We start from the raw sequence: 15,184 nt of genomic DNA on the forward strand, positions 1-15,184 counted from the left end.
GGTAGAGAAAGAGTGCCTCTTGCCCCGGCTGTCAGCTTTCAGCAGCCACACTCACTCCGCAAAGCCACGTGGAACGCACCCACTCCGCCACCAGCCACTCACTAGGTTTGCATACAAAATTTGAATACATTGTGTTTTATTCATGTACATTATGTTTCACACATTTCCTTCAATCACATTGTGTTTCATACAATCATCCACATACATTGTGTTTTATAAAATTAATCATCATTGATCTGTGCCTGCTATTACCCTGTCTTTTCAGGTCCCCATTGAATCTTTCCTAATTCCTTCATACACTCAGTTCCAACTGCCCACTAAATTGTATTATCCTAGTTATGTCCCCTCTTCCTCATTTTCTGCCTCCTTGACCCCCTTCCCCTTTTGAACTTTTAAACACATCTTAGTAGTTTTCCTACTATTTTTACAATAATGGTCAGTATTTGTTCTTTTGATACTGAGTAAGTTCACTCAATATAATGTTCTGTAGATCCTCCCATGTTGTATTGTATTTTACAAAATAGTTGCTCCTTAGTGCTGCATAGTATTCCATTGTGTGAATGTACCACAATTTCTCAATCCATTTATTTGTTGATGAACATTTGGACTCGGGGGATATCTCTATTTTCTTGCTATTGTGAATATTACTGCTGTGAACATAGGGGTACAAATATCCTTTAGTGTTGCACAACAAGGACAAAATAAAATTGATAAATATTATCTTCTAAAACTTAAGTCCATGTGTGCATCAAAACTTTTTCCAATATGGTGAAAAGAAAACCTATCTACAGGGAGTGGAGGAGGATCATTTTGCAGTGACATCTCAGACAAATGCATCATAATAAAAAGCTACAGAATCCTACAGGACGTCCACAAGTAAAAGACTGATAACCCAATAACAAAGTGGACAAAAGACATGGAAAGACTTCTCACAAAGAAAGACATTTAGATGGCCAATAGACATATGAAGAAATGTTCAAAATCATTGGCCGTAAGAGAGATGCAAATAAAAACCACAATGAGAAACCATCTTACGCCAACAAAAATAACAAAGTTTACTAGGACAGCAAGCAATAAATGTTAGAGAGGATGTGAAAAGATTGGCATTTTCATGTACTGCTGGTGGAATGTAAAATGGAAGGCAGTTTGATGTTTTCTAAAAAAAGCTGAAAATAGAAATCTCGTGTTGTTATGTGCTATTGAGTTGCCTGTGATTGACTCACTGAGACCCTATGTATAAAAACTCTCTCAATCCCACCATCTCTGACAGACCTAGTCCCATTTCTCCAGTTATTGAGTCAATCCATCTCATCATGGGTCTTCCTCTCCTGCTCTGTCCCTCCACCCTTCTTTTTTTTTTCTTTTTTTTTTTCCCTCCACCCTTCTAAGCATGATGTCCTTCTCCAAGCACTGGTCCCTCCTCGCCACATGCCCAAAGTATGTGAGATGGAGCTTCAAAATCCTAGCCTCCAAGGAGCATCTTGGTTTCACCCTCTCCAAGACAGACTTATTTGTTCTCTTGGAAGTCCACAGTGTGTTCAACAGTCTTCTCCAGCAACATAACTCAAAGACATCAATTCTTCTGTCATCCTTAGTTATTGTCCAGCTCTCTGATGTATAGCAAGTAATTGCAAAGATCGTTTTCTAGATCAGGAGCAACTTTTAGTCTCCAGACTGTCACTGTTGTTCTTCTGTTCTCTAGAGAGGTCCCTGACAGCTTGGTGCCAAGAGTGTTGATTGAGGAACCAAGCAGCTGTAGTTGTTAACAATGTCAATCTCTTCTCTGTAGATCATGAAGCTGCCAAATGACCCAGTGGTGAAAATCTTTGTTTCCTTGATATTGAGCTTCAATCCATGTTGAAGACTACAGTCCTTGACCTTCTGCAGCATACACCTCATGTCATCCTCAGGTTCAGCAAGCAAGGTTGTGTCATCTGCATATCACAGGTTGTGGATGAGTCTTTCTCCAATCTTGATGCCACTTTCCTCCACATAAAGTCCAGCCTCCCAAATGATCTGTTCTGCATATAGATTGAAAAGTTATGGAGTTAAGATGCAACCCTAATACACACCTTTCCTTATCTTGTTTTCCTGCTTTGTTCTGACTACTGCTTCCTGGTTCAAGTGTGGGTTTCACATGAGCACAATTAAGTGTTCTGGGATTCCCATTCTCTTCAATGTTAGCCACAATTTGTTGTGATCCACACAGTCAAATGCCTTTGCATCGTCAATGAAATATAGATAGACATTCCTCTGGTACTCTCTGCTTCATCCAAGATCCGTCTAATGTTGGATGTCCCTAGTGCCACAGCCTCTTCTAAACCCAGCTTACACATGTGGCAGTTCTCTGTTGATGTGCTGTTCCAGTTAATTTTGGATAATCTTTAGCAGGATCTTGCTTATTTGTGATATTAGTGATATTTCCATACTTCGTTGTTTTACCGATTTTTGGAATGGGAATAAATATGGATCTCTTCCAGTCAGTTGGCCAGGTGGTTTTCCTCCAGATTTCTTGGCACAAGCTGGTGAGCACATCTAGGGCACCATATGTGTGTTGAAATATGTCAATTGGCATTCCATCAGTTCCTGGGGTCTTGTTTTATTTTTTTTTTTCAATTCCTTCAGAACAGCTTGAACTTCCTCCTTCATCACCATTGCTGGAAATTGAAAATGGTGATTTTCCCACTCCATGGAAAAATGTTATTCTCTTGAACTCAGATGGCTGATTGAGATATAATCCATACTGAAGGTTATAGTCATGGTTCTTCATCAGTAAGTACTTCAAGTCTTCTTCATTTGCAGCAAGCAAAGTTGTGCTATTTGTGTGTTGCGGGTTGTTACTCAAGCTTCCTCCAATACTAATGCTGCATTCTTCCTCCTATAGCAAAATTTCTTTGATTATTTGTTCAGTATAACTATTGAATAAATGTGGAGGAAAGATACTCTGATTCACATCTTTCCTAATTTGGAAACTTGCAGTATTCCCTTATTCTCTTCTAACAACTGCTTATTGGCTTGAATAGGTTCTAAGTGATTATAAGTTATTGTTGTTGTTAGGTAGGGAGCTCTGGTGGTCTACTGGCAAGATGCTGCACTGCAAACCTGAATGTACAAAGTTCAAATCCACCAACTGCTTCATGGGAGAAGGACGGCCAATCTCCTCCCATGCTGTTGAGTCGAATATGAATCATAGTGACCCTCTGAACCTTGTCCTGTCCTATGCCAGCCTCACAATCTGTGACACACTCAAGTCCATTGATGCAGTCACTATGTCAGTCCATCTAGTTGAGGGTCTTCCTCTCCTTTGCCATTCCTCCACTTACCAAGGGTGATGTCCCTCTCCAAGGAATAACATCTCCTAGCTACATGCCTAAAGTATGTGAGATAAAGCTTCACTCACTACCCTTGTCTCCAAGAAGCACTCTGGCTATGCCTTTTCCTACACATATCTGTTTGTTCTTTTGGAAGTCCATTGGATATTTAGCACTCCACAACTAATGTACTACAATTTACATTCTTCACAACATTAACGAATTATGGTCAATAAAAGTCAGGTAAACATCTTTCTAGTATTCTCTCCTTTCAGTCAAAATCCATCTGACATCAACAATTAAATCCCTCATTCTATGTCCTCTTCTGAATCCAGCTTGAATTTCTGACACTTTTGAAGCAGTAAACATTTTTTAAATCTTCAAGAAGTTTTTACTTACATGTGCTATTAATTCGACTGTTTCTGCATTTTGTTTGCTTATCTTTCTTTGAAATGGACACAAATATGAATCTCTTCTAGTTGGTTGGCTAGGTGGCTGTCGCCCAAATTGCTTGGCATAGACAATTGAGCACCTCCAGTACTTCATCCATTTGTGGGAACATATAAATTGGTATTCAAACAATTCCTGGGACCTTGTTTTCCACCAGCGTCTTCAGTGATGCTTAGATTGCCCATTGGTTCTTGATTATGTGCTATCTCTTGGGACTGTGACCATTTATTTCTCCCATCTTCTTTTGATGCTCCTTGTACCATTCAATATTTTGTTTATAGGATCCTTCACTACTGCAATTTAAGGTTTGATTTTTTTTCTTCTGTTCTTTCAGTTTGAGACAGTCTCAATTTTTGAATGTCACCTTTGCATATTTCATTTTCATGCTTTCTTTTGTCTTCTTGAGCCTCCCTTAGAAATTTTCTATTAAACTCTTATGTCATCATTTCTTCTTTTCATTTTAGATTCTCTACATGCTAGAACAAGTTTCAGAGCCTCTTCTGAAATACATTTTTTTATTTTGGCTCTTATAATTTCCTTTAGGTCCAACTGGAATTTGTATATATGAACGATTGGTGGTCTGGGCCTCATTCTGAATTTAAGCTTCTCCGTCATCTTTTTTTCCACAGATGTTGTTTATTGATTTGATTCTTATGATTATATCATGTGAGATCAGTGTGTATAGTCAACATTTTTTAGGAGAGTTTCTTGGTTTTTTGTTTGGGGTTTTTTGTTTTTTTAATTTGCAATCTGGTGGCCTAGAGGCAAGATGCTGTGTTACAATTCCAAAGGCACACAGTTTGAATCCACTAGCTGCTTTGCAGGAGAAGGATGGACAATCTCCTCCTGTGCAATTAACTGACTGAAAACTTGCCAGACGGTCAGCTATGAATTGGCTCCAACTTGATGGTATACAAGAACAACATTTGTAATTAATAAGTCATTGGTTGTACAAAATTCTATCACGTGATCTCTAGCCTCATTTCTGCCAATAAAGCCATAGTTTCTAACTATCGATCATTCTTCTAATCATCAGTTAATATTAATACATCTTGACTGCATATGTGAGCAATTTCAAACTGCAGTATTGTTATCATTATTGTTGTGTACCCTTAAAGATGGAACTGACCAGTAGCTGGTCAGTGGGTTTTTGGAGGCAATAAATCACATGGGAGGAAATTGTCCATCTTTCTCCCGCAGAGTAGCTGGTGGGTTCAAACCATGTACTTTTGTGTTGGCGGTGCAGTTCCTTACCACTAATCCCCCAGAACCCTCTGATTACAGTAGCTGGTAGAAAAACTCAACTTCTTCACCTTTGTCTTTAGTAGCTGTTGGGTAAATGTGAGTAATAATCATATTAACAGTTGTTCCTTGTATTTGTATGGATATTATCCTATCACTGTAAAAGTTTTATACTCTTACTGACAACGTTATGCTTCAGAATAGATCTAATTCAAAATTCTCTATTCCGGCTCACTAAATCTTAGGAGCTGTGGCTGCCTCATCTATAATTAGTTCCCCATTTTTTTACAGTGTTTTTTGTCCCACAGGCTGTAATCTTTTCTAAAAAAAGTTATATTTTGTTGTTGTATTGAACATTTTAGTCACACAATCATAGGCTCCACTACACTAGGAATGAAAATCAGAATAGCTTAAGAATCATTATTAAAAAGAAAATTCTGTAATGAGACAAATCAGCTGCAAACATTCATTAATAACTGGAAAGTGAAATGTACAAAGCATGAATCTCAGAAAATGGGAAATTATTAAAAATGAAATGTTGTTGTTGTTGTTGTTGCTATGTGCCTTTGAGTCACCTGTGACTCATAGCAACCCTATGTACAACAGCCCTATATTCTTCTCTATCCTGTGCCAATCTCATTGTCTCTGACACACCTACCTCCATTATTCCAGTCACTGAATCAATCCATCTCATCGAGATTCTTCTTCTCCTGTGCTGTCCCTCTACCCTCCCAAGCATGACGTCCCTCTCCAAGGACTGGTACAGCCTTGTAACATGTCCAAAGTAGGTCAGATGAAGCTTCAGAATCCTTGCCTCTAAGGAGCATCCTGATCTCACGCTCTCTAGGACAAACTTGTTTGTTCTTCCAGCAGTTCATACTCTTCTCTAGTACCACAGCTCAAAGGCATCAATTCTCCTATCATTCCTAGACATTGTCCAGCTTTCCGATGCATAGCAAGTAATTGCAAAGACCATGTCCTATATCAGGTGTACCTTAGTCTCCAGACTGACAACATTGCTCTTCAGGACTTTAGAGAGGTCTCTGACAGCAGACTTTCCCAGTGAAATTAATCTTTTTATTTCCTGGCTGCTGGTACCAAGAATGTTGATTGTGGAGCCAAGCAAACTAAAGCTGTTGACAATCTCAGTCTCTTCACCATCTATCATGATGCTGCCAATCTGACCAGTGGTGAGAATCTTTGTCTTCTTGACATTGAGCCTCAACCCATAATGGAGGCTGCAGTCCTTGACCCTCTGCAACAAGCGCCTCAGGTCCTCCTCAGTTTCAGCAAGCAGGGTTGAATCCTCCGCATAACGCATATTGTTGATGAGTCTGCTTCTAATCCTGATGCCACACTTCTTCTCACAGAGCCCAGCCTACCAGATAATCTGTTCTGCCTATAGATTGCAAAGGTATGGAGATAGGACACATCCTTGATGCACACTCTTCCCAATTTTGAACCATACAGTGTTTCCTTGTTCTGTTCTGATGACAGCCTCCTGGTCCAAGTATAGGTTTCTCATAAACACGATCAAGTGTCTGGGATTCCCATCCTTCTCAGAGTCAGCCAGAGATTGATGAAATGAAATAGAACCCATAAACAGAAATATCCTAAGAATTAAAAACTCAAAAACTCAAGCTCATTGCCATTGAGTTGGAGTCAGTTCTGTAAATTGCATGGGAGGAAATAGATCCATCTCTCCTGTGGACAGAAAGTTATGCTACCAAGCCCAAGGTGGGTAATTTTAATCTGTGGCCCTCAGGCCTGGTTCAAATTTTTTTTTTGTCAAACATTCTTCTAGGTGGTATAGCACTGGTCTGTGCATTGCTGTACAGAGATAACTCATGGTGCTGTGATGCTAAACACTGTGATACTGACGTGCCAAATGTGATTACGGTTATCCCTGGTGGACAGTGTTTGGTGGAGCTCCCCGATTAAAGCAAGCTTGGAAGCAGGAGCAGCATCCACTTCCAAAATGGCTTGGCTCCGGAAACTCTATGAACAGTGCTCAGGCCTTTTGTTCATAGGGTCGCTATGAGTCGTCTACGACTTGACGACACCTAACAACACAACAACAACAACTCCTGTGGAACTGCTGGTGGATTTTAACCACTAGAGAGGTACAACCATGGCATTGGCAGTGCAACTACCTGTGTCCATGAGGCAGTGGCAGACTTACTTGTTAGCTTTCAAGTAGGATAAAACCATCAGTTCTTGACAAAACTTGTTATATTTGTTACATTGTGAGAATTACCATCACTTTAATTAAGAATATGACATGGCACATGCTTTTAACATAAAGAATTTCAACTAGATGTACAAGGTCAAACGGAGAAATAAAGAAATTACTCAAATACTAAATCTACCCTTTCTTGAGCATGGCTTTGAGAAATTGGAAGATGAAAGAGTGGGATTTGTTCGTCTCTCAGTGGAATCTGGTTCCCTGTGGATATCATTCATCATGTCATCATTTTGCCTCAGTGAATGTACTTTTCATGTTTAAAGCAAATCCCCCCCCCCAAATTTAACATGGCCTCTAAAGCTAAGTCACTCATTTCACTCACTCAAGCTAAGGCACACATTTTTGGGTTTTGTTTTGTTGGGGGTTTTTTGTTTGCATGACACTTCTTCCTTTTTTTTTTTTTAGAAAAAAATGTATTTGAGATTTTAACAAAAGTTTACCAAGACCTTGGATTTCCATTCATTCATTGTTGCACATTTTCCTCCCTATACTTCTCCTAGTGCAATTTTCTCTTTTAAAAAATTATTTCATTATTGCACAAAAGGCACACGTTTTACCAAAGAAATATTAATCAGATAAATTAGTCTCTGGTGTGGTGCTTTCCAGAGAAATTTTAATGGAAACATTTCTTAGATACATACACATGAAGATATAACCATGTGTCTCATTCTTTTTTAACTGTAGAGTATTCTGCAATACAAATGTACTATGACAAAAAAATGACTGAAACAGTGCATCAACAGAGATCCACCAGAAGAACAGGCTGAAGTACTCCAGAAGTGGCCATGGCATAGGGATATCATTGCCAATGTTAGATGGATCTTGGCTGACAGTAGAGAGTACTAGAGGAATGTCTATCTGTGTTTCATTGACTATATTTTCATTGACTTGATTGTGTGAATCACAACAAATTGTGGCTTACCTTTAGAAGAATGGGAATCTCAGATCACCTGATTGTTCTCATGTGAAAACTATGCTTGGACCAGAGCAAGGAAACACTGTGTGGTTCAAAATCGGGAAAGGAGTGCTTCAGAGATGCATAGTGTCTCCATGCCTCTTCAGTCTACATGTGGAAAGGATCATTTGGAAGGCTGGGCTTTGTGAGGAGGAATGTGGCATGAGAATTCGAGGAAGATTTATCAAAAATCTGTGTTGCGCAAATGACACAACCTTGCTTGTAAAACCAAGGAGATCTTAAAGAGCTGCAGAAGGTCAAGGGCTGTAGTCTCCAATGTGGACTGAAGCTCAGTATCAGAAAACAAAGATTCTCACCATTAGGTTAAATCATATGAGTTACTATACTGGAGAAGAAAAGGCAAGGAAAAACAGGGTAACATTCATAGTTAAAAAGGTCATTTCTCGATCATTCTTGAAATACAATGTCAGAAGTGGTAGGATAATATCTACACACATACAAGGAAGACCTGTTAATATCACTATCATTCAAACATATGCACCAAAGAGGAAGAAATATATGATTTCTACCAATTACTGTAGTCATAAATTGAGTGAACATGCAACCAAGATACATTGATAATAATAGGTGACTGGAATGGAAAAATTGGGAACAGGGAAGAAGGAGCAGTAGTCAGAAAACATGGCCTTGGTGACAGAAATAAGGTTGGAGATAGAATGATAGAATATTGTATAGTCAAGGACCTATTTACTGCTAATACCTTTTATAAGACACATAAGCAGCAGCTGTACATATGGACTTTACCTGATGGTATACACAGGAATCAGATCAATTACATCTGTGGAAGAAATTGTTTGAGAAGCACAATATTGGCTGTGAAAACTAGGCCAGGTGCTGATTGTAGAACAGATCATCAACTACTCATATGCAAGTTCAAACTAAAGCTAAAGAGAATTAAATCAAATCCACAAGAACCAAAAGTGAACATAAGCCTATCCCATCTGAATTTAAAAACCATCTCAGGAACAGATTTGAGACCTTGAACACTAAAAAACAAAGACCAGATGGGCTGTGAGAGGATATCAAGAATATCATCCATGAAGAATGGAAAAGATCATTACAAAGAGAGAGGAGGAAGAAAAGGTTGTGGTGTATGTCAGAAGAGACTGTATATTGCACTAGAGGGCCAAGAAGCCAAAACAAAGGGAAGAAATCAGTTGAACAGAAGATTTCAAAGGGCAGTTTGGGAAGACAAAGCATTATAATGAAATGTGCAAAGAGCTGGAGTCAGAAAATCAAAAGGGCTGACCTCACTCGGCATTTCTTAAGCTGAAGGAACTGCTGAACCAATTCAAGCTTCGAGTTGCAATACTTCAGGATGCTATGGACAGAATACTGAACAACCTAGGAAGAAGCATTAAAAGAAGATGGAAGAAGGACACAGTTACTGTGTCAAAAAAAATTGGTTGACACAGAAGAATGTCATGAAATAGCATATGATCAAGAGGTAACGGAGATGAAGGAGGAAGTGCTCTGAAAGAATTGGCAAAAAACAAGGCCCTAGGAATTGATGGACAATTAACTGAGATATTTCAACAAACAGATACTGCCCTGGACAGACTCACTAGGTTATGCCAAGAAATCTGACGACAACTTCCTGTAATGGACTGAAAGAGACCCATATTCATTCCAATTTAAAAAAAAAAAGGTGACTCGGCAGAGTGCAGACATTATCAAACAGTATCACATGCAAGCAAAATTCTGCTGAAGATGATCCCAAAACAACTAGAACATTACATTGACAGAGAACTACTAGAAGTACAAGCTGGGTTTAGAAGAGGCCATGGCACCAGGGATATCATTGCCAACATTAGATGGATGAAAGCAGAGAGAACCAGAGGAATGTCTATCTGTGTTTCATTGACTATGCAAAAGCAATTAACTGTGTGGATCTCAACAAAGTGTGGCTAACTTTGAGAAGAATGGGAATCCCAGTACACTTGATTGTGTTCATGTGAAACTGGGACCAGGAAGCAGCTGTTAGAACAGAGCAAGGAAACATTACATGGTTCAAAATTCGAAAAGGAGTGTGTCAGGTATGCATTCTGTCTCCATATCTATTTAATCTGTATGTGGAACAGATCATTTGAGAGACTGACCTTTATTAGAAGAAGACTTATCAACAGCCTGCATTATGCAGATGACACAACCTTGCTGGCTGAAACTGAGGAGGACCTGAAGCGTTTGCTCCAGAAGGTAAAGGACTATAGTCTAACATCAAGAAAACAAAGATTCTCACCACTGGGCCAATTGGCAGCACCATGATAGGTGGAGAAGAGATTGAAGTTGTTAACAATTTCAGCTTGCTCAGCTCCACAATCAACACTCATGGCACCAGCAGCAAGGAAATAAAAAGACAAATTGCATTAGGGAAATATGCTCTCAGGAACCTCTCCAAAGTGCTAAAGAGCAAGAATATCAATATAGAGACTAAGGTGTGCCTGATTCAGGCCATGGTCTTCACAATTACTTGCTATGCATCAGAGAGCTGGACAGTAACTAAGGATGACGTAAGAATTGATGCCTTTGAGTTGTGGTTCTGGAGAAGTGTATTAAACATACCATGAATTGCCAAGAGAAAAAAAAAAGTCTGTACTGGAGAGGGTGAAATCAAAGTGTTGCCTAGAGGCATGGATTTTTAAATATTTGCTTTAGATGCTTTGGACATGTTTCCAGGAGGGACCATTCCTTAGAGAAAGTTATCATTCTTGGAAGGGTGGAGAGACAGAGCAAGAGTTGAAGACCCCAGATGGGAGGAATTGACACAGTAATTACGGCAATGAGAGTAGGTGTGTTGGAGACAGACTAACGAGTGAGACTAGACAATGAGATCAGGCTTTAGAGATGTTGTGCATAGGGGTCACTATGAGCTGCAGGTGACTTGATGATACATAATTGTTACAACATCAGATGGATCACACAGAAATAAGATTGATTACATCTTTGGAAAGAGTCAATGGACAAGTTAAGTATCAGCAGTCAAAACAAGGCCAGGGGTTGACAGTGGAACAGATAATCAAGGTCTCATGTACAAACTCTAATTGAAGTTGAAGAGAATTAAACAAGTCCATGGAAACCAAAATATAGCCTTCTCTATCCAAACTGAATTTAAAAACCATTTCATTAATAGCTTTGAAGCATCGAACACTAATGATCAAAGACCAGACATGTTGTGGGATAACATCAAGGATATTATTTCTGAAAAATGCAAAACATCATTGCAAATACAGTGGAGAAAGAAAAAAAAAAACCAAAAATGGATGTCAGCAGAAATTCTGAAAATTACAGTAGGACATAGATCCAGACAAGGGAAAGAAATGCTGAAGTAAAAGAGATGAACTGAATATCCCAGAAGGCAGATCAAGATAAAGCAGTGTTTTAACAAAATATACAAAGACAGGGGTTAGAAAATCAAAAGGGAAAAACATGTTTAGCAACTCTCAAGATGAAAGAACTGAAGAACAAATTCAAGTCTTAAACTGAAGCACTGAAGGATTCTGAGTAAAATCTTCAATGATGCAGGAAGCATCAAAAGAAGATGGAAAGAATACAGAGTCACTATAGCAAAAATATTTGGTCAACACAGAAACTTTCCAGGAAGAAGCATATGATCAAGAACCAGTGGTAACAAAGCAAGAAATTCAAGCTGCACTGAAGAGATTGGGGAGGGGAGACATCTGAAATTAATGGAATACCAAATGATATGTATCAACAAACAGATGAAGCCCTGAACATACCTACTAGTGTATGCTGCATAGTGTGGGTATATCACACAATTTCTCAATCCATTTGTTTGTTGCTTGGAATTTAGGCTGTTTCCATTTTCATGCTATTGTGAATAATACTGCAATGAATATAGGCATACAAATCTTCATGCATATCTCAGTTCTGAGATATACTTTGAGGTATATTTTTAAAAATGAAATAGTTGGGTCATATGGGATTTTATTTCCAGCCTTACATCGTGGTTGTACCATTTTACAATCCCATCAGCAGTACATAAGGTTCCAATATCTCCACATCTTCTCCCACATTTATTGTTTGTTGTGTTGGTAAACTTTATACAAAGGCCTTTTTTTTCTACTTTAGAAAGTATTGATATTTTAACAAAAGTTTACAGAAAAGTTGGATTTCCATTTATTCATTGTTGCACATATTCCTTCCTACCTTCCAGTTCATTGTTGTATTTAAAAAGATTCTTTCATTGTTACACAATTTCCTCCCTCCCTCCCCCGAGTCCACTTTGCTATGTACCTCTTTTTCTGGACTGTTGTCATGCAAATAATACCTAATCATGTACTTCTTTTAGACAGTCTTTCCCCTCATCTATTTAAATGCAGTGTTTATTATTTATCCCCTATTTTCTTAGTTTCCCCAATTCCCAAGTCAGTCCTATTTTATAATAGTGGCATTATGTAGTATTTATCCTTTTGTGACTGAGATATTTCCACCAGGGTAACCCATTTTGTAGACTATTTTATGAGTTTCTTGGTTTTCAGTGCTACATAGTCTTCCATTGTGTGAATATACCACAGCTTCTCTATCTATTCCTTTGTTCATTGGCACTTGGGTTGCTTCCATCTCTTTGCTATTGTGAACAATGCAGCAATAAACATGAGTGTGCATATACAAAGGCTTTTGACTGTGTGGATCATAACAAATTATTGTTGTCATTCAAAAGGATGGGAATTCCACAAGTAAGATTTTGATGAAGATTATTTAAAAATGCTTAGACCAGAATATCAATAGGAAGATAGCAGAAATCTAAAGTGAGATAATTAAGGCAATGGGTCAGGGTATTACAGATGTCAGCTAAATCTTGGTTAAAAATACAGACAGAAGATTATTTCTATGCTAAGAAATTCAAATTTGTGACTCATAACAAACCATGGACAACTTTGAGATAATGGGACTCTCAGACACCTTTATGATGCCCAAGTAGAACTATTTAATATGTATGGTGAGTAGATAGATAATTCAAGAATCTGAAGAATAAGGTGGCAGCAAAACTAGAGGAAGATTCAATAACAAACTATAATATTCAGATGTCACAATCTCTCATGAGAAACGTAAGAGGACTTGAAACATTTACTGAAAAAGATGAAAGACTATAATATTAAAGGATGACACTTCAATACAAGAAAATAAAACAATCTTACAAAGAGATCAGTAGACAATATCATGATGGATGGAGAAAAAACTGAATTTTTCAAGCATTTCATTTTATTTCGATTCACAATCAACATTCATGGATATAGCTGTCATGAAATCAAAAGATGCATTAAATTAGGCAAATATACAAAGACCTCTTTAACAGGCTAAAGAGCAAAGAAGTCAGTTCAAAGACTAAAGTGCACTTAATCTATGCAACAGTGTTTTTAATGGCTTGACATGTGTGTAAAAGTTAGACAATGAATAAGGAAGACAAATAAAAAAATTGATGTTGTTAAATTGTGGTACTAAGGAAGGGTATTGGATATACTGTAGTCTGACAAAAAGACAAATAAATCTCTTTTGGTAACAGTGCAACTAGAATGTTCCTTTGAGGCAAGAATGGTGAGACTTTGTCTTTCATACTTTGAGCATTTTATTAGGAGATATCAGTTCCATCTTGAAAAGATGATAAGACAACAGAAGAAAGAAGACCTTCAAAGAGATACACTAATATAATATTGGAGACTATGTAGATGGCACAAAATAAAGTCCACAACTTCTGTTCAGAAAGGCTTAAGAAAGGACTTGAATATGGTAGAGATCGTGAGGATGATGCAGGTTTAGGCAAAGTTATCTGCGTTCATAAGGTTGCTATGATTTGGAGACAAGATGGACTGACACAGGGACTATGTCACTGGACCCATGATAATTATTTTATCTTTATTTAAGATAATGAGGATAGCACAAGATAGGACAAGGGTCATTTCTGTGCTACATATGATCACTATGAGTCATAGTGAACTGGATGGCACTATGACTACTTCATGATAAGTCTTTCTACAATGTTGATTAAACACATTCTTCATCATATAATTGAGATCTTGAATTATTTGCTCATATACAGACTAAACAGGTATGAAAAAAGGAGATAATCCTGACACAAAACTTTCTTTATTTTAAACAATTCATTGTTTTATCATTCTATCTAAACATCTGCTTCTTTCTAAATACAGATTTCACATAAGCACAATTATGTATTCTGAAATTTCCATTTTCTCAGTGTTAGTCACAATTTGCTATGATCCATACAATCAAATGTCTTTGCATAATCAATAAAACCCAGTTTAACATCTTTTTTTATATTCTCTGCTTTCAGCCAAGATCCCTCTGACATCAGCAATGCTGCCTGTTGGAGACTGCTAGTTCAACCTAGCTGAAGCCATTTTGTAATTCTCTAAGGACATGTCTGGGCACGTTGCCCCACCCTGGGAGGATAGGTTTTGGTTTACTGGGAATGCCCTGCTAAGTTTCTGTCTACCAGATAACTTTCAGCTCACTGGAATCGACATGTTATTCTCCCCCACTGCGTACTTCTCCTTCCCCCATTGTGCTCCTATATATATACTGTGAGTACTTTCAATAAATGGAAGACTTGATCGGAGATTTCAACTTGTCTTTCTGCTTTTGTGCCTCCTGTCCCCCCATTCTCTTTCTTCCCCTCCTAGGGTCACTGTTGAATGTCCCCGCGAGCTGGGGCATGATTGGCACCCAAACGTGGGGCCCAGGAATGGGGAAAGATGATGAACACTGCCAGCTAGAAGTGACCGGCCGGTCCATCCATTGAGTCACCGTGAGTCAGGGACCACGAGTGAAGACTCGCACTGTTGCCCGCCGCAGGACTATTCGCCCTGTGAGACAGGCATGGAGCTGCCACCACGGGATTATCCACCCTGTGAGAGAGGCACGAGAGGAGGTAAGGGCAGCGAAATTATGGGACAGGGATTAAGTGAACATGAATTGTTGGTA

At 38.5% G+C, this 15,184-nt stretch overlaps 1 pseudogene; it reads right to left on the reverse strand.

Annotated features, from left to right (window-relative positions):
- The window catches only part of LOC102855509, a 15,758-nt pseudogene extending 1,031 nt beyond the window's left edge, over positions 1-14,727 (reverse strand).
- Between the last annotated feature and the right edge of the window lie 457 nt (positions 14,728-15,184).

The sequence above is a fragment of the Elephantulus edwardii genome, unplaced genomic scaffold (genome assembly GCF_000299155.1).
Source record: "Elephantulus edwardii isolate Elephantulus edwardi_28Jun2011 unplaced genomic scaffold, EleEdw1.0 scaffold00092, whole genome shotgun sequence".
Lineage (NCBI taxonomy): Eukaryota > Metazoa > Chordata > Mammalia > Macroscelidea > Macroscelididae > Elephantulus > Elephantulus edwardii.